This window comes from Musca autumnalis, unplaced genomic scaffold (assembly GCF_047663935.1).
Source record: "Musca autumnalis isolate F117 unplaced genomic scaffold, ASM4766393v1 scaffold_5, whole genome shotgun sequence".
In the NCBI taxonomy this organism is placed as follows: Eukaryota; Metazoa; Arthropoda; class Insecta; order Diptera; family Muscidae; genus Musca; species Musca autumnalis.
Window position 1 is genome coordinate 98,329,798 of NW_027412088.1, and position 26,953 is coordinate 98,356,750.

The window sequence follows — 26,953 nt, forward strand, 5'->3', positions numbered from 1 at the left end:
AATGATATATAAAATATTATACATGAAATGTAATATGGTCGCTAACATTCGAATATCGAATATGCAATAAAGAAGAAGAAGAAGATTGGTCTTCTGTCATCATCATCAATTATTTCAATTATGGATTTTTCTGTAAGAACATAAAAAAGCCCTTTAAAGTAAAAGTTGTTGATTTAAAAATTAACTAAAAGAATGGTCTTTGTGATTTTTGAAAAAAGCTACCATTCTTGAGATATCATTGTTTGTACTGATGTTTAATTTGCAAATAATGTGGGTTACGCCTTTTGTGTTTTATGGAAATTACAGTATTCTGTTACGTCTATTGGCATTTCTTAAATAGGAACGTTATTTTAAAACGTAGATGCTTGAAATTTTGCCAGAGCATATATTTTAACTTAATGTATCAGATTCCATAAAAAACGAATTTCGATTTTCATGTGGGCTATGTCATCCGGCACTTATGGTGACGATATGTATGTCAGTCATACTATTTCTCACTTACCTCCAGCTGTTTATAAAAATGTTGCGAATTTTTAATTCAAACTGCCATGTTTGATCGATTTCAGTCGTATTGAAATATATATACAATTCCTAGATATGTGTACAATTATTTCATAGCATATTTTGTTTGATTATTTTTGTTTTTCCTCGTGACACATTGCAAGAAATTGTCATGCACGACAATTTCGGAGATTTCATCAACGAATCGTCCACGAAAATGTCATCGAAGACTCGATTTTCTATTGGGGTGAAAAATGAGATACACATACAACTTTATTCAAAAAGTACGGAAACGTAAAAATAAAAGAAAAACGTCAAAAAAAAACTGGAACAAATGTCAAAGTCGGCCAACCAGACAATCAGAAGGCGGCAACCATGTTACTATTTTTACACGCTCAAATTTGTCGAGTAACAAGTTTTTAAAGAGATCGTCATTCAGCGCCATTAGGAGTGTACGATAACTTTCCCAGCAATAATTACTCAGCAAGTTCCAGCAACCTTCCTCAATGAATTTTACTCCCTCAAGCAAGAAAAATTGCAGAAAGTTATCGAACAACATTTTGCAAAAACTTGCAAGAAAGTCAGCCGTTTCCGAAAATGTATGAAAATTGTTTTTGTTTCTTTTGATATTTTAAAAAAAATGGAACAAAAACATAAATTTTAAAATTACATTTGACTTATTTAAAGCAGCAATCCTATCCACAACTCTGTAAAATCTAAAAAAATGGGAAATTGTGAAATTTTCTTGGTCACAAATGTTAACATTTCAAGTTGTTTACATTTAACAGCTGATTAAAAGTCAGCTGGCCGAACTTATAAATTTGTACGGGACAAATTTTTCCAGCAAAAATTTGCAAGTCCTCAGTCACAAAACTCTACAAAAATCTCTCCAAACTCGCTCTCTTTTGCTGGATAATTTTATTATCGAACAGCATTCAGTAAAAATTTGTACGAATTTGTACAAATTTTTGGGTTATCGTACAGACCTATTTTTGTTTAAAGAGAAGTGAACATTTTACAACTTTTTTGTGTACGAGAACGGTTTTTCGGGTAAAACGTGTAAAAGTGTTAAAAATTTGAAAAACTGTTTAGTTCTGGAACAAAGCTTATGTCACGATACCAATGAAACACCCACCGCACGTGTTATATCTGTTTCACTGTCAGGTGGAATTTCTTTTCTTTTTTGTACAAATTTCCATATGTTGCACAAAACCACTGTTGGCCAGCTTAGCCAACCATCCATGTTACCAAAACCGAAAAATTTTGGACAATTTTAATCAAGAACGAGTTTTGTTTTTCAGTTTTTTTTTTTTGTTTAATCAGGCTTTCCATTTGGAAGATTGCATTCGATTTTTTGCGTTATAGACGACTACTGAATCGCTGGCTGTTGTTGTTATTGCTGCTGCTGCTATTATGGCACTTTTACTGCAACCATCATTCAAGCTAACGTCAGCGTTCAGCTACGATGCTGTTTTGGTTTTTGTTTCAATTTTGATCAGCCATTCATATTCGCCAAACGCAGCAAGCAAACGTTCAGTCTTGGCTCGGACGCCATCCAAACAACTTCAAGTGTTTCATTCAACTCGTCGTGGGTATTCAATTCAGTTGATACGCCACACTTGTGCCTTGTTATTTTTTAATTAATTTTCAACAAATCTCTAAGATTGTACAACATACGAACGAACAAAAACGTGTGAAGACGACGTGTTCATAACGTTCGAATAGAAAATAACAAAACGTGAACAAAACTAAGTGAAATATAAACAATTATTAATTAAATTTGTGGATTGATTTTGCAAAACCAAAAAGGTAATTAACAAATGAAATACACAAAATAAATAAATATGAACGATTGAATAATACCAAAAGTAAAAATAGCCAAAGATATGTTGAAAAATAAAACTATAGAAATTCAATTAGTTTGTGAGAAAAAAAGAAAAACAAAAGACTTAAGACAGCAACCTGCTTAAAGTGTTGATGGCCCCACAAACTTGGGGAGCCTAAAGGCAAATTTCTCTTATCTCTGATTTAAAATAGTTTTCAATTAATTTAATGAGATTCGTAACTGTCATCAACTTGATCATTTACTTGTTTGGTTGTCAAGTAGAAACGTTGATGGGCCATCAACATGTTATTATTTCGGATTTTGCGGATAAAAATTATTGGATTTTGTCGTAAGGCTTCCAGTTTTTATTTCGATATTAGCAATACAGGTCTAAGCATAACATTCTAGAAGATAGAATGCACCTGGATTACTGGATAAAAGAAGGCCAAGTAAATCTCGTCCAATTGAAGTCGAAAGTGGTCTTCTTGAAGAAATCCATAGTGGTCTTTCGTCTGGGATTTATGACTTTTTACCTAGGCAGATGGAAAACTCGGGTACAAAATCAGTTGTGCCGAAGGACCACGGCCGGGATTTACGATATTTACCGTTGCCTGTCTAAACGTGCGCTATGGGTTCGAAGTCATTTTTGTCTTATTATTTTTTCATAAACTAAAGATTTTGGGATTTAGACTCCCTTCGGTCGAATTTAAGCCTTTCATCCTTGGACAGACTATGCATGCGTACCAAATTATTGTTGCCGCAATTCCTTTATTAATGTACACGATTTGAGAGTTATGGTTCAGGATGGTTAGAGGACATAACACCACCATTTTGGGGTTGTGTCCGAGTTCATTAAAGGATGTACATCCCAAAATCACAAAGAAGTCAATAATTTTCCATTATACAGCACGTTATCATTTTGACAGCTTTTAAGATAGAGTGGATCAAATGGACTGTATACTAGGGTTGACTTTTTAACATTTTTTCTCAAAAATTTATTTTCTGTAGTGTGAATGAATGAACTTTGTCCTATTAATACCTAAAATAACATTTATTAAATTTTATTATAAAAAAGGTTCCGCACAAATCACTCTATGAAAAAATGGTCTTTTGCCTATTAATGACTGAAATAACTTTTATTCCAATTTAATTTCAAAAAAGGTACCGCACAAACCACTTTTAATTTTTATGATATATGAAATAAAGTTATATATAAAATTAAATGATATATATGATATAAAACGATGATAAAATTGGTGAGAAACAAACGGTTATGTCGTGTTCCCCCATACCTTTTTTTCAGTTAAATATCTGCTTATCGTGACTTCAAAAAATTGTCAAAATTTTTGAAAAATAAAAACTTTAAAAGCTTTTTGTGTGGAAACTTTTTTATCGAATCACTTTATAATTAAGATTTTATGCAATCTTATGCTAAAACTCAACAAAATATCATACAGGGATACGAGGTTGTAAAAAAAGTCATAACCCTACTGTAGACAGGAAACTAAATAAATTATTAGCGCCCAAAGATGGTTTCTTAACACGTTCGCGGACGTGAATGCTATAGCATTCCGATGGCAAATGACGTGAATGCTATAGCATTCACATTGTCAGCCAATTTTTGCTCATTTACTTGAATACAATCATAAGTTTTGGTGATTAATATACATAATACGATTTATTTCAACAAGATACATTCTATAATAAATAAAAATAATAATAACAATCAATAATTAATAAATAAAAACAAAAAAACTAATTTCGAAAATAATTGGGTGTCATTTTTTTCACCTCTCTGAATTTGCTTGCGTCCGCGAACGTGTTAAAGAAGGCCAATGATCTCCATATAGAAGATAAAAATGAACCCAATATGTAACACCAATTATTACTTTGTACTGGGGATCAAAAAAGCCTACAAATGCAAGACCAGAAATGGAAATATTTTTTTTCTCTTGAAGAAAATACCTACAGGGTATTTCTCTTCTTTATGAACTTTGCTTATTCGATTACTTTCTTTTGCAAAAAATACAATAATTTCAAAATCACTCCCTCCCCCTTTCACTATCTTCATTTTCGTTATTATATGATTGCCAAATGACAATAGCCTGAGGGTCTAAATTGTTAGACATTTGAAAAAACAACAAAAATTGTTGCGTTAAAGAAATGCTGTCGATTCGTTACAGAGCAGTTTGGTTTAGCTCTAACCCTGAACTATAAAATTGACATATTCATTTTTATTTCGTTATTTGTTATTTTGCATAAATTAGCGAAGTAGAGAAGATGCACAAGTGAATTAATTATGAAGATTTGAAGATATATAAAAAGGCCAGCCCCATTGATGCTTCTCATAAGAGGAAGGGAACAACCATTGAACAAGATTGAATGAAATTTTGGTCATTTGATTTAAATTAAAATATTCGTAAAAAGAGATTTCATAATAATAAGGTGTGTTTATCTAAGATAGAAGATACTGGGAATCAAATATTGATAATGGTTTTGAAGGTTAAAATAGAAAAGGAAAATAAACAACAGATATAATTTAATATTGGTATGTTATGAGTCCGGGTTGAATGTCCGGATTCGATTCCCAGGTCAGGCAACATCAAATTTTCAACTGTGGCAAAATACCCCTCCGACATTTCCTGAGTATTTCAGTCATGTAGAACTACTCTACAAGTGGTGTCTAAATTTTGTTGGTATCACTGAACTAGTATTTTTTAATTGTTTACCTTTCGGGACGTAAAACACGACAGGCACTGAAACTATTAACCACTTGTTTCTTATTTACATTAATTAGCGCAAAATATAATCCCAGCAAAAAGTTTGCCTCCCAAGATGCAGTTAAAACACTTATGTAGAAGAATAAAGAATAATCAAAACTTGACAGCCCTTTGTATTTTATTCTTCTACCAGGAATGACACAAAACTTTACTCAAACGTTGGATGTGTTTTCAGCTTTACACAAGAGATTTGGCACGACATAATTTTATTTGCATTTTCACTGAATCCTTTTACTTTTCCGCCAAAACTTTAGGATAGGACACAGTCAGTCCATTTTTCTTCCACTTCACATCATTCGACTCAATGATTTGAATTTAAATACAATTCAATCACATTCTTCGAAATATGTTTTAAAACAATTAAAAGATGAAAAAAATACAACCCATTGCAAAATATCCCAGAATAAATAAAATTAATTTATTATTTGTGTAAAATAAAACGCCATACGCATTATAGCTTTTTGTCGGGTTAACCTTCTTTATGAGGTTAATGGAATATGCAATGGAATTGACATTTAAAACCCAGTGGGTTTGTTAAATCCGGTTATATGTAAACGTACTATAAGAATAGTCTCTGTTGAATTCTATAGCAACTGAGTTTGCTTTCTCCGCTCTCCATTTGTCCCAATTTACATTAGGCAAGTTTACCTGCGGCAAGTCCCTGTTTGTAGGAGAGACACGTAAGGGGAATGGAAAAATTGCTCGTACTGGCAATTTTAAGGCAATTCCTTTTATATTTTTCGTATTTGACATTATTTTCATGGTTTTGAAAACAAAACATGTCGGAACAGAATTGCCTTTTATAAACGCAAGAGGCAAGTTTAAAAGGAACGAGAAAAATTGCCGCAAGTAAACTCGCCTAATGCATATCGGGACTTTAATTCAAAGTGAACTGTTTTTGCTTCATCTGCTAACTAGGCGTTTACACAAGACAGTCTGTCTGCAAATACAACTCTGATTTACTAACACATACATCTATTTGTCGCCTGTCTCCCAGCTGTCCATCATTTTTTTCACAGGCAGTCGGGTTAACAAATTTTTGACAAAAACAAAATATGTGAACGGAAAACAAAAAGAAATCGACAATTTTCATTCTTAATTTTACAACTGTTTTTGCAGATGTCTGTACGCCTACGTCACACAGGCAAGTTTTGGGTTTTTGACAATCAATACATGTACTCAACTGTCCTGTCATGTGTAAATGCAGGTAAAGGGTCTTTTATAGTACGTTTAGACTTATAAATCCACTTGATTTCAAATGTCAATTCCATAATGTATATGTCAAATAAATCCTAGCTATAAATCCACTTTATTTAACTTGACGTATACATTATGTTCCGTTTCACACTAAAGCCGTAAACACATCCAACGTTTCAGTAAAGTCGGATGTCATTTCTGATAAAACAATAAAGAAAAAAAAAATCGATCTATGTTGCCCTTGCTCTTTCATACTTTTATCACAAATGAAGTCCAACTTTACTGAAACGTTTGGATGTGTTTTCAGCTTAATGCCATTTCATTGAAAAGTTTTCATGAAATTAGGCGTTTTGAGATCGTGTCCCCCACTACAGCAATTTCATGATATTACTCTACTATGGAACTCGAACTGGGGACGTATTTCATTGAAATAGCTCTAGTGTGGAACGGTACTATGGAAATGATATTTGAAATCGAGTGGATTTCGTAAGTCTAAACGTACTGTTAGATTGTCTTCCCATCACCAGTTCAGATTTACGACATGGACTCCAACTGCACTCCATTAGGAGTTTTTTAGCGTTAATTACCGCAAAAATGTTCCCAACTTAGAGGTAACAACATTTTAGAAATGTTTACACGCTTTTTTATTTTTTGAAGAATTGATGTCGCTTCTTGTAGGGATCTAAAAATTGACATTTTGTAGGTATCTTTAAACAATTGATAATAACATGCAACAAAAACATTTCCTTCATTGAAATAGATCCCAGCAAGTGTACAAATACCGCGGAAGTACATATTTTTCTATGAATTCCTCAATGAATTTTACAAGAGAGCTCGCAGAAATTGAATTGAATTTAAAGACACTCTTCGAAATAGGGTTTTAATCTGTGTAAAGATGCAAGCGCAACTGATTTTACTTCATCATCCAAAAGGTTTTTTTATATTAGGCCTGTTCGATACCTTTGTAAGTAAAAAGTATTTGCAAGTTCTTTCAACTACTTCTCATTTGTCTTTTACTGAACAAGTTTGTTATCGAACGTCAGTTGGTAAAAGTTTGTAAAAATTTTGGGATATCGTACAGACCTATTGCCTTCCCATCACTTTATATTGTCCTCCCACTCCAGTTCAGATTTCTTCTCGTGAATTATCGCCCAAATTTTCGAAACTTTATAAGTTGCTTTATGTTCGATGTCTAAGCAACTGCTTATAAAATGTAAAGCATGGAGTGAATTTTCACGACTCTATGTGGACTGCATCGAAACATGCAGTGAAACATGGGTAGAAAGATCTATTAAGTGAAGGAAATGGTCATGGCACAATTAACAGGTAGATGCATCAGCCAACAACTACAACAAAAACCAGTTCAGTACTGTGAAATGTCAAAAATGTTTTCCAAAAATAAAGCGATTCACACAATTTTTTTTAACAAAATTTTGTTAGGCAGATATTAATATGCGTTTATTACAAAAATCCAACAAAAATTCACAATTTTTCGTTTAAATTTTTATTTTTTAATTTTGTGTGTTTCAATTACAACAACTTTTTTGATAGCTCGCAGTACGTCAGCTGGGCTGATGCGGGTACCTGTATGATTGTGCCATGGAAATGGCAAAAGAACCTTGTTTTTTAAGAATCAGTGTTAACAGCTGTTAATTAGGGATCTCTAGGTAGCCATGTCTATTATTTTCTGTAATGTACAAGAAGGAATGAACAATTAATGTTTGGGTTCGAATTTGCCTGACAGTTATTTAAGGCCTCGGTACATAAGATGCCACGCCGCCTACCTTGCTTGCCTTGCCTCGCCTCATTTCTGACATAATAAAAATAAAAGAATAAAGAAGAAAAGGAAAAATTGGATTGGCCTTCTTTATTCTTTTATTTTTATTATGTCAGAAATGTAGCAAGGCAAGAAAGGCGACGAGGGTTCTTATGTATCCAGGCCTTTATTCTGTTACCAGAAATGACACAAAACTTAAGTATGATTTAAGTTGTATATTCCATTTCATGAATGTCCAAGCAGGTTTTAGTTACCAAGGTGTCGACTCCAGTGTGTGATAGGTTTATTATCACACGATCCAGCTTTTAAACTTTTTCATTCTAATAATTTGCTCTCAATATAATATAAAATCAAGTTTTATAAAAGCAAAATAATTTGCACTTCTTTGGCAGAAATCTAAAAACAAAGTTAAATGTTGTTTTTTTATTAGCCATTAATAAGTTAAGACATTTGAGCCATATTAACTGCAGGCCATGACTAGTTGAAAAGCCAGAATGACTTGCGTTAAGACTGCTGCTGTTTGCTGTTTACTTAAGTTATGGTTTATTTGATTTAGACAACAGCAAAGGGGCCGTCCAGTCAGCATGATATATGTACGAGTATACATAATAAGCCTATGAGTTATGGGCTCTTCTTCAACAAAAATGAAAGATTTGCAAAGCTGCACAAATATTTATCTTTTTTTGTGACTATTTGAACAGAAATGATGAATTTGTTTTTGTACGTTTATTTGATTTAAATGCACTTTTAAGTGTTTATGCACATAAAAACACCTTGACAAAAGGGTTTTGTCTGCGAGGAAAACAAATAAAAAGAGAAGAGAATGAAGTGACTTCATTAAACAGCAATAATAAATGAATTTTTGCTTGTCATTGTAGTGTATCGGATAATAATGTTAATAATGAGTTAAAGATTATCTGCCAACTATTATAAAAAAATACTTGATGTGTTTTCTGCTACACATCAAGTATTTTTATCAGGTGTATGCCAGTAACTAGATATGTTATTTGTTAGAAGTTATTATTAATTTTATCTTGAATAAAAACTAAAAGCATTTTAAGATCGTATTGGATTTAGTAAATCCAGATGATTTAAATTCTATTACATACCCAGCGAAAAGTTTGCCTCCAAAGAGGCAGTTAAATGATATGTACAAGTGATTTGGAAGTGCATCAAATTATGCATTTTCACTCATGATTTTTACAAGGGAGTGACCCTGGAAAGAGGCACTCCATTGCACCGCATTTTAACTGACCCTTTGGCATTGCATTTTAACTGAACCTTTGGCACTGCATTTTAACTGACCCTTTGGCATTGCATTTTAACTGACCCTTTGCGGTAGAGTAGGAGGCAGTCCAGAGGACGTGTTTTGAATAACAAAATAAAATGCATTTATTGTTTGTGTAAAACAAAAATATTAATAACTTTATTAAATTAACGCAAATTATGAAAATTCTCTATTGAATTCAATCGCAAACATGTGTGTTTCCTCCGCTCTTCATTTAATCCAAGCTTAAGTGCATTTGCTTCATCTGCTAAATGGGTTCGATATTGTCTTCCCATCACCAGTTAAGATTTCGACATGTACTTCAACAGCACTCCATTGGGAAATTCTCTTCTCGTGAGTTACCGGAAAAATGTTCACAAATTAAATATTATTTAGTTTGTATTAACAAATGTTTATTTGAAAATTTTTGCCTTTTTAGGCGAAGATCATTTTTTAAGATTATTTTTTTTTTAATTTTTTTAATCGAGCTTTATGATCTATTATGCAAGTGAAAAAGGAAAGCCGACGATTCGAACCCACACACCCACCACTATGTGACATGCATGTTTCGTCTTCGGTAAAGACTCTTCAGACATATCGGATGTGGAGCGGCTTCGATGTCCTCGAACTTTTAAAAAAAAAAAATTAATCTTAAAAAATGATCTTCGCCTAAAAAGGCAAACATTTTCAAATAAATAAAATCAGCTGAGCCAGGCTGGGGTTTGAACCCACGTCCTTGAAAGACACAGGAAAAAAGTGTTGTCACGGCGTGTTAGCGTTCAGAGCCAAACTCATAACTTTCAAAGGCAGCGCTAAGCGTTTGTCATGAAAGCACAACTAAATGGGAAAATCCTCATTGTTGTTGTAAAATACAAAACAAAAATGCATTTGAAAGAAGAAAAGTTCGAGGACATCGAAGCCGCTCCACATCCGATATGTCTGAAGAGTCTTTACCGAAGACGAAACATGCATGTCACATAGTGGTGGGTGTGTGGGTTCGAATCGTCGGCTTTCCTTTTTCACTTGCATAATAGATCATAAAGCTCGATTAAAAAAATTAAAAAAAAAAATGTTTGGAAATGTTAACACGATTATCTCTTTTTGGAAATGTATTCCGCTGCCTGTAGAGATGTACAAACTGATTTATGTACATGTAGGGATCTCTAACAACTGCTAATTAAATGTATTGAACGGAGTGCCTTTTTCACGACTCCGTTTGAACTGCATAAAAACATGCCGTGAAAGAACTAGTCTACATTGCACTACTTCCAATTTATTTTGCTGGGTAGTCATATACATATGTATGACAAATACGTACCCATAAAGGATGTTAACCCGTCAAAAAAGCTTTAGTGTAAACACGCTATAACCTCATTACATAAGAACTCTGTTACCATGACGCATGAAAAAAGTGTCTTCGGAATAAAGCCGATAATTGGCCTGTTCCCGTACTTTATAAAGTGGTAAAAGTCGTAAAAGTTGTAAAAGTCGTAAACGATTTTCATATAAATTTTGTGTACGGGAACGCAAAATGTGTAAAAGTGGTAAAAATTTTAAAAACTTTTTAGTTCTGGAACAGAGCTAATACATCCAATGCTTCTGTAAATTTGGACGTCATTTCTGATAAAAGAATAAAAGAGCAAGGGCAACATAAATCGATTTTTTTATTTTCATTTTATCAGAAATGAGGCCTAACTGTACTGAAACGTTGGATGATGTTTTGGCTTAACAGTTCTTCCCATCTAAAACTTGTTTGTATGAAGTTCGCTTTAAAACATTTGATATATAATGTAGAAAAGTTCCTACTAATACTATAGGTCTATTCGATAACCCGAAAGTTTGTACAAATTTGTAAAAACTTTTACAAAATGCTGTTCGATAACAAACTTGTTCAGTAAAAGAGAAATAAGAAGTAGTTGCAAGTACTTGCAAAAACTTGCAAACACTTTTTACTTATATGTCCATATTTACATTAGGCAATTTTCCTTGCGGCATTTCTCAGTTTGTCGGTGAGAGAGGGTGTTGAGAGGTGAAGTGTGCCAATATGCCTCACCTCTCTCTGCTTCAAATTGACAATTGCCGCAAGGAAAATTGCCTAATATAAATATGGAGTATGTGTTATATAAATTTTATCTTTTGAGAATATTCTTGCTAGTTCCACACACTAAAAGAGGCCCCAGTAGCCGTAACCAATAATTAATATGGTCATTGGTAGGTTTTTACATCATTGATTTTATTTCTAATTGTATTAAAATTAAAACAATTTGTCTCATTGAACATTGAACTCCTAGCCTCAATGATAACTTAATTGTACAGTTTACTCTACGGCTAAACTTGTTATAGTTATGAATATAAATAAAAAGCAATGAACTATAGAATTACAAATTGATATTGATAGTACAGTCGAACTTCTCTATAACGAATTTCCCTATAACGAAGAAAAATGTAATAAATAAATTTAAAAATAAAATAAAACTCAAGCCATTTTTCACCAATTTTAACCGCTTTATAACGAACTTCTGTATAACGAAGTGTTTTTATTGCACAAGTGGGAATTCTCACACAAAATAACATCTCTACAACGAATTTTTTAAAACTCTTTTCTCACTGATGTTTACACGATAAATGAGAAAAAACACATTCGTAACGCTATTTTTATTGAAATGCACATTAAAAAAGAGTAACAAAACTCATTTATCAGCGCTTTCAGAACGAACCTTGTTTCAAAATAAGTGTCTAGTTGCTCGGAAATTAGACATCTAAAGAGAAACAACTGACCCTTGTTTTAAAAATGTTGGTTTTCTTAGCACAGCTATAGAAGATTCTGATGTTGAAATACAAAGATAGGGTATCAATACGTATTGAAGATGTTACAATAGAAGACCATGTTAATATCGATTGCGATATTTTAACTAAGAATTATCCCTTTTTTGGAGTCTCGATACAATCCTTTTGTTCCCGAACCTGCAAGAAGCTACTACTTTTTACTACGATAACAATTTTTCCTTTATGTTATCGAAAAATATTAAAAATTAGTAGATTCTTGCAATTCTGAAACAGACCAAATGTTTCCGATCATATTTTTTCTTCCATTGCAAATTGTGAAGACTTTGATAAATCAAAGCGGCAAAATCAAAAACAAATGAAAAACACTAACTTTTTCAATCCTAAATAAAAATTCAAATTATAGCTTTGTTCTAGAACTAAAAAGTTTTTACAAATTTTACGACTTTTACACATTTTACCCGAAAACCCGTTCCCGTACACAAAAAAGTTGTGAAATGGCGCTGAATGACGCTCTCTTTAAAAACTTTTTACTCGACAAATTTGAGCGTGTAAAAAATAGTAACATGATGCCGGCGTCTGATTGGCTGGTACGCCGACTTTGACATTTGTTCCAGCTTTTTTGACGTCTATTCCATTTTTGCGTTCCCGAACTTTTTGAAAAAACTTTTGTGTGAGAACAATTTTTCTCTCTTTCTCTCCTTTACGAGTTTTACAATTAAAAAGTACGGGAACAAAGCTTATGTTTATTCATATACTCATGTTTGTTTATTATAGTACGGTTACACTAGACTTTTTGTCGGATTTACATACTTCGAGAGGATTTATTTGACGTTTGCCCTGTGGAATTGACATTTGAAATCCAAACCCACTGCGTTAATCCGATTAAGTGTAACCGGGGTATTAAATATTAATGTATGTTGGTCAAATTAACCATTTTGCCTTGGTTTCTCTATAACGAATTTTCTCAATAACGTAGTAATTCTTCGGTCTCCAAGTGCTACGTTATAGAGAAGTTCGACTGTATTTTAACTCATTCATAAATGTATAGCAAAAAAGGGAAATATATAACATATATTGAGTATTTTTTTAAATACTTTAATTTTGGAATCTTAAAATGACTTTAGACTAGGTACTTTATATCGTTTTGTTGTAATTATTGTTGTGAATATTAAGGTTACTGTAACTCAGCCATTAATTTAAAGTGGTTAAAATAACACAAACAGACATATTGAGGGCTATGTTTAATGACAGTTTAAGTTTGTGACGTTAAGTTCAACTGGCCAATATGTGAAGTTTTTGCTACAGTGCTAGCAAAAAGACGGTTTGTTTTAATTTCAGCGTATAGTGTTGCCAAAATACCAGCAAGCATATGGCGTTACTTCTAAGGAGGTTGGGAGCGCTTTTGCTTCCTTCATGTGGCAACACGAAACGTCGAAATCAAACGTTTATTCTTTTTCGATTTAATGCTTTCTTAAGCCGAAAACACATCTAACGTTTCAGTAAATTTGGATATCATTTCTGATAAAAGAATAAAAGAGCAAGGGCAACATAGTTGTGTTGGGTGTGTTTTCGGCTATATAGTACGTTTGTATATAACCGGATTTAATAAACCCACTACGTTTCAGATGTCAACTTCATTGCATACACGTGAAAATAAATCCTCATAAAAGGTTAGTTTGGCGAAAAGTTATGTGTGACATATGTATGTTGTCACTTTGGGTATACCAATATACAGACTAGCTGATGTCATACACGTGAAAACATATGGTGTAATATACCCATTAGGACGCATAATTTCATGAAATTTATTTCATCCTGTGGCAGGGGGCTAACGGACGGCTTCCAGCAACAATTTATTGGTCTGTTCCAGTATTTTACTATTAATAATAATTTTTACTATGTTTTCGATAACAAAAAGGAAAAAATGTTATCGTAGTAAAAGATAGTAGCTTCGTGCATGATCTGGAACAGAGCATATACAAATTGTTACAAATTTTAGGGTAACCACTAGTGGGATTCTCGACAACAATAAGTAAAATTAAAATGCTTATTATTTCGTTAAGTAACGAAGTTTGTCGGTAAGTTAGCAACCAAAAGTAGTAGCTAACTCTTATGTTACACGCTGAAACTTTCATACGAAACTTTCCCATTATTTTGTCGTTCTTAACGCCTGCGTACATAAGCTGCTCTGCCTGATTGCCTTGCTTTCCTGCTTCATTTTTGACATAATAAAAATAAAAGAATAAAGGAGGCCGAGAAAATTTCGAACTGGGTTGCCCTTTTCTTTTTTATTCTTTTATCAGAAGCAAGCAAGGCAACCGGGCGAGGCAGCTTATGTACGTAGGCCTTTAGGTCGAGTTCCCCATTACAGTAATTTCATAAAATTACTTTTGTATGGAACTCGATCTATGAACGCCAAAATAATGGGAATGTTTCGTATGAAAGTTTTAGCGTTTAACATAAGAGTAAGTACTACCAATAGCAACAGTGTTGTCAACTTTCATTTGCACATTTTATTCATAATTTTGCGTTTTAATTTTAGCGAGTTTTGTCGGTAACCAAAAAATGCCTTATGGCCCCGGCACATACGGTCCGTTGTGCGTTGCGTCACGCGTTGAAAACAACAACCTCATGAAAAATGTGTAAGTGATGCCAAGTTTGTCCTTGAGTTTTTCATGTGGTTGTTGTAACGCAACGCTCAACGCGCCGTATGTGTCGAGGGCTTAAAGGCAGCGGCACGTTGGGACACGCGTTGTCCCAAAACAGTTAATTTATGTTTAACTTTAATGCGTCAGCCATATTGTTGTTTTTCAAAAAACTTGGCTTCACTTACACTTTTTTCATGTGGTTGTTGTAACGCAACGCTCAACGCACCGTATGTGCCGAGCGCTTTATATCCTCCATACTAATTATTTAAGTAATAGTATGTTTACATTGCACTGGATTTAGTAAATCCATAAGCTCTTGTGTAAACATGATGTATGAAATATATAGTCCCGGGCCACACTACAGTAATTTCACTGAAATTTTGATATGAAATTATGCGTCTCTAGATCGACGTCCATAGCAGAGTGAAATCATAAAATTGCTGTAGTGGGAAATTCGATTTAAGAACACCTAATTTCATGAAAATTTTAAATGAAATTCACGCTAGTGTGGACCGGGACATAGAGATTTGCATATCATCATTAAACATTTCTTATGTCCAATTTACATTAGCAACTTTTTCGTCATTTAGAGCTGTTTCGTCATTTATTTGCTAAAATAGGCAACATTTTGCGTCATTTACCATACAAAAATAAATGACGATAGCTACGTCATTTATTCTAAACAACGCACGAAAACACCATACTTTTATACGCAACCCTGCATTTTCGTCATAAACTACCAAAAAATGCAACTGTTTTATGATGTCTTTGTTTGTTTGTGTGTGTTGTAGAAAAACAAAAATACTCAAACGATAACAAAAGTGAAAATATGGTTAAAAAACTTACAAAAATTATGTTTTTTTGTTTTTGGAATTAATTTAAGTTATTTGATACACATTTGTGTTGTGAAATTCCGATTTTTCTGAATAAATATATTGTGTGCGTGTGTTTGTGTTATTGTATAAGTGTGTATGTGCGATTGTGTGGGTAAGCAAATGACGCAAAAAACAGATGTAAATACACTTCATTTGATTCTAGGATTTCGTAAAACGAAATCATTTACATATGCATAGTAAATTGGACTTTATAGCATGTTTACATAAGAGCTTTTTTGCTGTGAATGGACAATGAAAATCATATGATGCTTCATTCCCTAGAATAACCTTATCGCAATCTCGTGAACACTATTGTATGCAACGTGAAAAGAAGGCTAACTAATGGCCCTTGCATATTTTTTTCTTTCTAGCTCTTTCCATAGCCAAATAATAAAAAAGTAAAACAAAATGTGTATTTGTTTCAATTACGTACTGTCTTTTCCCCCCACTTAGATCATAACCGAAAACTGAGTACATAGTTTTGCCTAATGGTATCTGCCTGCTTAGAGCAGCAGGGGCAATTAAAGTTTTTGTTTTGGTTAAGTCAAGCATTTAAAAGATTTCCAGTGTTGATATGATTTGTTGGTTGATTGTTATAAATTATGTTTATTTAAACGTTTGTTTTGCATCTTTGTTGTTGTTGTGGGTTTTTATGAAATTTATGTATGTTTGTAGGGCTTAAAGCCGGTTTAGTTTCATTTTAATTTTTTGTTTTGTTTATTTTTTATAAAAAAAATATTATTGGTATTTACAACACAAGTCTGGGAGGAATTTCTATGCATTCAACGAGAAGAGAGGAACCTGAATTAAAACCACCAGTACCACAAAACTAACAACAATATCTGCAAAGAGGGGGAAACCTAAGTCAAGGTCGTGTCATGAACTTGTTACAGTCTGACGCTACCAGCTTTGGCATTTATGAGTTTTTTTCTGTGGTTTTCAAAATTGGGGTTTGTTGTTGTTGTGTATAATTAGCTATGTTTTTGGGTTTTATATTCAAATTTTGTTGTTATCTCTAACCAATTGATTTAAGTATATAACCCACATCCATTTTTTTTCTCTCAAAGACAATGAATGCATTCATGCATTGTTAAATAACGATTTAGCCGTCGAACAGAAAGTAAAAAGACTCTGCATGAAATCTTAACAAATGGGTCTTCTTTTTACTCTGCGTTTCTTTGTGAATTTGAATTTTTTCAAAACTGTTACCCTGCAGTTTTTTTCACTTCATTAGCGTTGTGGTGTTGTAATCCCCCCATCCGTGGTTAAAAATATTCCAAGAAATATCAAATTTATGGTTTTTAAATAAAACCAATTTATGATTTAACCAAAACAGCTATGAAACAAACTATGAAATAGTGGTAGTTCGATATTTCATAATTTTGATTTCGAAAGTTAATTAAAATATGAAATGAAAAGGAAAGGCAATATTATACCCATAATTAAAATTAGCTGTTTAACATAATAATGCGGGTTTAAAAAAGTGTAGTATTTTTGATACTTTGCAGTGATGCCTCAAACTGAAAACAGAATAAAACCTCGTGATTTTAATTTAGCGTTGCCAAAAAACAACTACCCATGAAGACATCGAAAGTACTGCCAACTTGCTCAGTTTGATGGGCATAAGGATTTAGCGCATTATCAAAATTAAATCCTCCAATACAACTCTGTTTTGTAGAAAAAAAACTCTACACTTCCAGGAGCACAAAATACAATATAAATAAATTGTATTTAAAAGTAAACCCAGAAAAAAGTTTGCATCCGTGGATGCAGTGCCGTTGGAGTACATCTTTTTCTATGAATTCACTTATGAATTTTACCAGAGAGCGCAGAGCTAGAATGCACTCCATTTTCGATCCAAATCACTGCATTTGATGGTTTTATTATATTGTCCTCTCACTACAGTTCAGATTTCGAAATTAATAGCTCATTTAGACTAGCCATAAATCCTCGACTGGATTTAATAAATCCAGTACAAATCTCATTGCATTTAGATATACACTTTGGAGGATTTAAATGCCAGTCAGCTGATTTTTGTTCATAGCACAATTACCAAGGTAGATGCATCAGCCCATCTGATCGAATTTGAAACGTCAAAAGAATTTTTTGTAAATTGAATTCGTCTCAAAAACATACGTCAAATTACAAATTTATTGTTTAATACTGAAAATGTTAGCACATTATGCTACTAATGCTAACTAAAGAGCAAATAAAGAATTATTTTATCGCAGTTTGCCCATCTAAAATAAATAAACGAATTATTTTATCGTAAATATTAGTCTTGGTTGATTAAAATTAACTTTGTACATCAAAACAAATTTAATTTTCAGCCTTGTTTACACATTTTTACATTTTAATTTATTTTTAGTGTAGCAATTCACCGATGCATCTACCTTGTTTCTTGTGGCAGCTTGCAACTTTTGGTATTTTCTAGCAACATGTTGCAAAAAAAACAGAGTTGTATACGAGGATTTATGCCAGATTTAAAACAAATCCACTCAATAGGAGGATTTATTTTTGTATGGGAAATCTGGTAGATTTTGGCTGGATTTAGCAAATAAAACCTGATAATGTGCTAAATCCGGCTAATGAAGTCATATCTAAATCGGCTATAACTCCAACTCCACTCCAAAAATAATTTTCGCCTAGTGAATTCCAGCAATGTTCGCAACTTTATTTTGTATTTCATTATTTTTTAACTAATTCTTAGAATTTTAGGCACTCTTTTATGTATTTGGAAAAAAATGCGACACCTTTCTAGGGATGAACAAATTGGCTTGCTTATAGGGATCTTTAAGCGAGTGCTTCTAAACTGAATCGAACGGAGTGCATTTCTCATAACTCCGTTTGGACTGTATCGGGGAATATATTGAAATTATAACTCTGCATTGCACTACTTCCCAACTTTTTTGCTGGGAACAAAAAGTAACGGACTGTCACTTTAATCCTCCTAATAGTATATGTAAATGAGGGGTTATTGATACTGGATTTATTAAATCCAGGTGAGGATTTATGGGTACTCTAAATCTGCTATAAGTTTGGCATCTTGAGTTGCCAAACATAGACGTTTAAGCCGAAAACAGGCCCAGAGTTTAGTAAAGCTGGACGAAATTTATGATAAAAGAATAAAAAGGCAAGGAAAACATAGATTGATTTTTTCTTTGTTTTTTTTTTTTTTTTTATTATTATTAATGCCTGGGTACATAAGCTACCTCGCCTGGTTGCCTTGCTTTCCTGCTTCATTTCAGACATAACATAAAATAAAAATAAAAGAATAAAGAAGGCTGAGCCATTTTCGAACTAGGTTGCCATTTTCTTCTTTGTTCTTTTATTTTTGTTATATCAGAAATGAAGCAGGAAAGCAAGGCAACCAGGAGAGGCAGCTTATTTACCCAGGCCTTTAGAAATGACTAACTTTACTGAAACGTTGGATGTATTTTCCGCATAAACGTTTGAGTAAAGTGTTGCGTCATTTCTGGTGATAGAATAGAAGACAATGGACACCCAATTTCGAATTTAACTGGAGAGTTCTTTATTCTTTTACCAGAAAAGACACAAAACTCTAAGCCGAAAATACATCTAACGTTTCAGTTAAATTGGGCGTCAATTCTGATAAAAGAATAAAAGAGCAAGGGCAACATAGATCGAATTCTTTATTCTTTTTCAGAAATAACGCCCAACGCAGTAGGGATAAGAAAGAGTTCGGGGCCAAATACATACCTCCGTTGTGTGACGCATTGCGCGTTGAAAACAACAACCACATGAAAAAATGTGTAAGTGATGCCAAGTTTGTTCTTGAAGTTTTCATGTGGTTGTTGTAAAGCGACAATCAACGTACCCTAAACGTGAGAACACAATGAGAAATTCATGATTATCCAAGCCTGAATTTGTGTAAAAGAATAAAGAAATCCAAAATCGCATTTGAATAAGGTAGTACCTGGCCTTTATTCATTTACATGAAATTGAGCGTGAAGCAAGCAACAAAAGTCATTGTGTTTCTACCTTATGTGCCGAGGGCTTTCTTCATTTGGTGTTGTCTCGCCCTTGACTAAAACGACTTTCAGCGTTCAAAACGGAAATGCAAATCATTGCAACCATGGTGCATTTATAAGGTGGCGTAAAAGCTTCGGCACAATGGTTCCGTTGAGAGACAACAAACACATGTCTGTGTTTAGACACACACATTTCTCGGGAAAGTAAATTGAGTTTTTGGGAGAGAGCGGAGAGGAAAGAGCTCCTCAATACTCTTTCCTACCCCCTATTGCCTAAAAACTGAATTTACTTTCCCGTGTGTCTAAACACGGACCATGAATACTTCAAAAGAAAACTTGTCATCTTTTAAGCCGAAAACACATCCAACGTTTGAGTACAGTTTTCTTCATTTCTGATAAACGAATAAAGAAAAATTCAAAGTTGGTAGTAATTTGTCTTTCATTCTTCTACCAGAAATAACACAAAAGATTATTGAAACGTTTGATGTGTTTTCGGCTTTACACTTTTTTAAGTGGTTGTTGTTTTGACGCTTAAAATGACGCTCAACGGACCGATTGTTTTTGGTCCCCAACAAGGCGTATTTAAGAAGAAGGTCATCCAAAAAGCTTAAATAAAGAAATATTTGTTATTCATTTTTGATGATGTCTTCATTTGCTGCCAAAACGTATTTTTAGTTTTGCCAGCAAATGAACACATCAGTTGGTATTGTATCACATTATTTCTTCTGTCAAATTCATTGTTGTCATGGATTAATCGTATGCAAACATAAACAAACATTTTGACAGCTTATAGTGCGTTTGCATAAAACCAGATTTAATAAACTTACTGAGTTTTAAATTTCAATTCCAAATAAATCCTCGCTTCTTTGCGAGGACCTGGCTAAAAGCTCTAATGCAAACGGCGTTTTAATAACACATTTGGAATATGTTGTATTTAGCAAATCCAGTGGATTTAACTTATCATTTTCATACAGAAGTGTGTAGTCTAAAAATAATTCTAATTCAAATAGTGTTGTATTCATCCATCGTCAAATACATGGATCTTGATTGCACCAATTGTTCCACGGAACGCTTTTATTATCCTTTCTATAAATAATACGTATGTCTTTTATATGCTACTTGAAATATTGAAAAGTTGTACAAGTTTTTGTGTACGTGAACACATCCATTATCTGAAATATTTATTCCTATATAGATTTTAATAGAAAATATGTGTTGAGTTTTAAACGTTTAATAGCCGCATTTAAATAATGGTGTCAGTGGCCTTTTCTAAGCACATTCTAATTACTGCAAAATTCTTCACGCTCCCTGTTTAGAAAACCTAGAGAACTAATTTTTTTCTTAAAATTGTATTTAATTAACAACTAACTATGTAATGTCTAGCACTTAACGGAAATAATTCGAACGTAAGCCGAACAAAAAAAATATGTATATAATATTAACCAAGTTTAACCTAGACCAAACATTAAGCCAACCAATCAATATAATATGCAATTATGGCTACTATGAACCGAATAGTTCAATGTTGTCTAGAAACAGTGTTGCTTAAGTCCAGTGGAATTTTTTATTTTTTCTTTCAAAAAATAGAAACAACCACTAATTTAGAGAAAAATCTAACACTTTTTTGTTATACCAAATATTTTCTGTAATGGAAAAACTAATGAAAACGGTAGCGGAATTTTCCACAGATGGACAGACATGGAAGCAGCACTGCAAAGAAGTGCATATATCCAAGGACAAATTTGGTGGTTTCGTATTTCGGTTGATGTTCGGTGTCTGTTTATTTGATTTATGGTTACCATCAATGCGAACACTGGTGCAATAGTTGTCTGTCTTACACTGTTCATGGTCTATGGAGCTCAACAAAAAATGCAACTTGTTGTATAGTAGCAACAGCAGTAACATAAAAAAACTTCGATCAATTTCAAATGGTTATGATATTCTAGGTGACTTGTTCCAATGCTTGATTATATGTTGTCGCATCCCAATCTTCGGTGATATTCGATTCAATGAAAACAAAAATGTCAACCGCCCATTTTGCAATTACATATGTATATCCATATATCCAACAATAGCAAAAGTTACCTACTTTGAACTTTGTACGGATATGATGGCGCATATTCCATGGTCTACAGCCTAACTAACTTGAAATGAAGAAAAAATACTAGACTTTAATGTTATGTAATACTTATAAATTATTGTTGTTGTTTTACATGACATACATATGTCAAAAACATGCAATTAATAATTGAAGCAGTGATGATATATTGCTTTGGTTTGCCAAATTTCGTATAAAACAATAAAGTTAGCGGAAAAACTTATTGGTCTATAACAAACCATAGCCATAGTTTTTGTTTTGAATTTATCCTTTTTCCTTTATACACACATTGAGGTCAAAATACCACTTGTATTATTTATTATTCGAAACCAGTTGTAAATTCCTAGTTTTCAGCTGCACTTTTTTTTTGGCAACCATGTTTTGCCAAAAATTTCCAAATAACTAGTTTCAAATCCAATGGCACATAGAGTCAACATTCATATGTTTATATATTGTATGTACATTTCCTATATATTTCAAACTAAAACCATGTTTTTCAACAAGTTTCCAATGCTGGCTTTTCATAGCTGAGGCTAAAATAAATTCTCAAATCTTCAAACGTTTTGCATGCTACTTGCTTAATTTAATGTTGTTCATAAACATATTGACAATTTAGTTAAAGAAGAAGAAAAAAGCGAGACACAGAAATCTTTTTTAGCTTCTGGCTAATGTCTGGCTGGCTGGCCTATTGCATTGTACAATGGTGGAAATCAATGCTGCAAAACAATTACAAATTCGCCGTAAAAAATGTTGTAGCCAATACAGCTGAGAAAAGAAGCAAGCAAAACGCAAACTCGGACAATAACCTCTTTGCTTCTTAGCTAACTGAACAAGTTTCTTGCTTAAGTGTTTCGTTTTTTTCAAATCCAACAACAAACAACCAATCCGGAGAGGAGGGATATATTGCGAAAGTAAATAAATAACACCAATGTTGATACTGATCCAAAAGTATAATACATTTTTTATTATCATTTATTTGATAATTGACAGTGAAACGGACTTTGATTTCAATATCCTATTTAAAAAATATTAACCCTACGGTCAATAACCAAAAAAGTATACGTAGATCAATAACCGGATACATTTGTACCCATTTAAAAATAGCGCTATAACTCGTTGAAAAATTGAGATATTTATGAGGGGGTTTTTTTGCAGATTGGTCTGTAAGGATGACAGCTATAATTTTAAATCCAAAATTGATGCATAATTGGCAGTGAAACGGACTTTGATCTCAATATCCTGTTTAAAAAATATTAACCCTACGGTCAATAACCAAAAAAGTATACTTAGATCAATAACCGGGTACATTTGTACCCATTTAAAAATAACGCTATAACTCGTTGAAAAAATGAGATTTTAATGAGGCAGCTATACTTTTAAATCCAAAATTGATGCATATGTAAAGAATATTGCTAAAAAAGCACTTGAAATTGTATTTCTTCAAAAAATCGCCTATTATTTGGTTTATATCTTTGGAGTGGGCATTAATTTTTATATGAAACTTAAAATAAAAATAAATTAAGGTTTTTTTTCATCTTTCTACAATTTTTTTGTGGCCCTACGCACCATAGGACCTTCGCGGTGGACCAAAAATGTCAGCAACCGCCACTGTTACAATTTTTGTTGAATGAGGTATCCGACTTAAGGTCTCAAATATATGTTTGAAGGGGATAGTTTTGCTTTTGAAGAACTAACCCTGCGTTTACAAATGACAGGACAGTTGACTTCATGTATTGATTGTAAAAATCCCACAACTTGCCTGTGTGACGTAGGCGTCCCGACAACAGTTGTAAAATTTTGAATGAAAATCATCGATTTATTTTTGTTTTACGTTCTCATATTTTGTTTTTGTTCATGTTCTTTTATTTTCAACACATTTCAATTATTATCTCACTTATTTTTACAAAAATGCCAAAAATTTGTCTTCCTTACTGTCTGTGAAAAAATGATGGACAGCTGAGAGACAAACGACAAATGTATGTATGTGTTAGTAAATCAGAGTTGTATTCGAAGACAAACTGTCTGGTGTAAACGCCTAGTAAAGGAAGACGATGATGATAGTGAAATTGGCTGACAGAGTGATATTGATGAAGATCAATGAACGGAAACAAACAAAACGATTCCCGTACCAATCACACAAAGCCACAAACTTTTTAGCTTCTCTGAATCGTTTCATTGCCATAACCAAAACAAAACCACAAACTTTTCAATGTAAAAAGATGAAAACAGTACGATTGCTGAAATGTACTTCGGCTATGCTTTGCCGAGTTGTTTCATTCACCACCGAAACAAAAAGAATTTTTGGCAAGCGTTTGCCGTGCGTATTGTCAATGACACACTCAGACATACACACACCCAGCAAAATTTGAAGGAAGGGGTTCCATGCGATGACGTGATTTCATGGCATCTTTTGCGTTGGTTCAAACAAAGTCGTGAAAGATCCGATCTTTTCATTATCATTTGAACCAATGCAAAGGAAGTCGTGAAAGATCCGATCTTTTCATCAGCATTTGAACCCATGCAAAGGAAGTCGTGAAAGATCCGATCTTTTCATCAGCATTTTAACCCAGTCCATCGATCGAATAGAGATGAATTTTGTATTTTTATTTATAAAATTTTTTCTAAATATATAAGATTAATTATTTACAATAGTCTTGATGTTGTCGGAGACTCGAAATCACAACCGACGTTGTTAAAACTTTTGTCGTAATGATAATGTCATTGCAAAGGGTTGGTGAAAATGACATGCCAAAGCATTGGTGGAAATGACATGCCAAAGCATAGGTGAAAATGACATGTCAAAGCAATGGTGTAAATGACATGCGTTGGATCCAAAAATGAATAGCATATTTTAGGGTCCACGCTCATATAAAATTCATCGATGAAGATGCTAAAAAGATGACATGCCGGATCACTTTCACCCATGATTGAATGGCATCTTTGGCATCGAACATTTTGCTGGGCATGTGATTGCTTAACAACCCTATAAGTTAGCATCAGCATACCACAGTGAATTTTATCAACCACCAATCAGCATACCACAGTGAATTTTATCAACCACCAAACGTTTTTGATTTATTCACGTGTGTTTAGTACTATTTAGTTTTCTATCTGCTCTTGTGGAGTTGAGTACTTTTCGCTTTTCGTTTTGTTCGCACTCACGAATGTAAACAATACGAAAGTTATGTTTCGTTTTGTATTGTTCCTATGGAAAATACGAAACGATTGGAAATTGTATTAAAAGTATTTTTACGTACGCTGATGAAGATAGTGGCACAGTGTGCTTTACAGCTAAAGACGGCTGGCTCGTTATGGAAAAAACGTCCCTCAACATTCAGTCAAACATGTGTTCTATTTAGAGGACGCTTATGTCCGATAAAAAAACTGAAATTATGTCAAAAGCAAGTACATTCAAATGTTTTCTAAGCTTAGAAAGGGCCATTATTATTGTACGCAACGCAAATAAAAAAGTCAATGATACGAACGTATAGAATAAACAAGAACAAAAGTTAAGAAAATGGGGATGGGGATGTATGTGGAGGGAAGAAATGTATTTTTTTATCGGAATACTTATAATGATTAGGGCAGATCATTCCAATAAAGACAACGTAAAAGATGTATGGTCTTCAAAATTTTACCCTCTATATCGGCCAACTATGGGTATAAACAGATTCTGGTCAATATTGCGGTTCATAAGGTTTGACGACGCTAATACCCAAAACCAAAGAATTATTGCAGATATGGCAGCAGATATAAGAGACATATGGGACATGCTGAATAAAAATTTGTTTTTGCATTACAAATCTAGTGAAAATCTCACAATTAAACAATAAACGAGGCCTTATGCTTAGCTGTGGCCTACCTGTCATTATTCTACCGTGGTGGATATACCTTTCGTATAAATACACACCATGGCAAAATAATACAGGTACTAAACCAAAAACAGCTGATTATCATTTTAGTTGTCAAAATCCATTATTGTGAATAAAATTACATACGAAACATAAACAATCAATTCACAGTAATGCTTTCTGTTGACAGATTTTGAGCAACTGGTGAAGAAGGTGTTACATCCTTCTTGGTTTGCCATGATACACACCAGCAAACAAAATAGTGTATTGCTTTCTTTTGGTATCGCCGTTATATACACTTTTGCCGATCTCTGAACAAATATCGAAACTTAAAACACACGTTTTATTTAATTACTTCCGATTTATTTCATTTATTTTCTGTTGATGTTGTTTGGCCAGGTGCATTTGATATTTAACAAAATGTAAACAAACATCACGTGAGAATACTTCCAATTTTTTGGTACAGTGTTGTATACGAGGATTTAAGCTGAATTTAAAACAAATCTAGTCAATATTAATAATTGTTCCACAAACATCCCATAAGGGACAAGGGAGACTTCTCTCATATCAATGAGTGCACCCCGATTCATATTACCTCAATGATATGGGACCTACAGTTTATAGCCGAGTCCGAACGGCGTGTCTAAGACACCACTTTTGTAGAGAGGTTTTACATGGCTGAAATACTCAGGAAATGTCGCCAACATTACTGAGGGGTATTTTGCCACCATTGAAAAGTGTTTTGATGTTGCTTGGCCGGGGAATCGAACCCACGACATTATGCATGCAAGGCGGGTGTGCATACCATTGCACCACGGTGGCACCCTAGTCTAGTCAATACAAAGATTTATTTTGGTATAGTAAATGTGGCTGATTATGGCCGGATTTAGCAAATAAACCCCGATAATACGCTAAATCCGGATAATGAACTCATATCTAAGGCCATGTTTATATTATAACTTTTTGCAGGGTTAACCTTCTTTATGAGGACTTATTTGAAATATACCCTGTAGGAAGCATGGGGACATGTGTAGACATGTCACCACTTTGTCTACTATTATGGTGACAAAGTCAACACTTTGTCAACAGGTTGTCAACAATTGATACTTTTACCTTAATAAGAAGAAGCATTGTTTATAGTGAAAACTGATAGCCCAACTAAGCATTTTATTTTTTCTTCATTTTCTTAATTGTTTGGCATAAAATAATGTGTTTTTGTGAAAAATCAATAAAATATATAATTTTAATAACTAACAAGTATGAGCAAAGGAAATTAATAAAGGAAAATAACAGACAAGTGAAAAAATAGACAATTCTATATCAAAATGCAGTTTCTGAGGCGGCTGAATATTGTC

At 33.3% G+C, this 26,953-nt stretch overlaps 1 protein-coding gene across 4 annotated transcripts in view; it reads left to right on the top strand.

Moving 5' to 3' along the window:
• Positions 1-1,958: 1,958 nt before the first annotated feature.
• LOC141406096 (putative fatty acyl-CoA reductase CG5065) overlaps positions 1,959-26,953 on the top strand; it is a 70,431-nt gene continuing 45,436 nt past the window's right edge. Inside the window, exons 1-2 of one of the 4 annotated variants that reach the window (XM_073991172.1) lie at positions 1,959-2,089; positions 2,165-2,310. The gene's annotated coding sequence lies outside the window, so the exon portion shown is untranslated. Of the gene's footprint in view, positions 2,311-26,953 lie in introns of all 4 variants that reach the window. The other 3 variants (XM_073991175.1, XM_073991174.1, XM_073991173.1) reach the window with 3 other exon arrangements.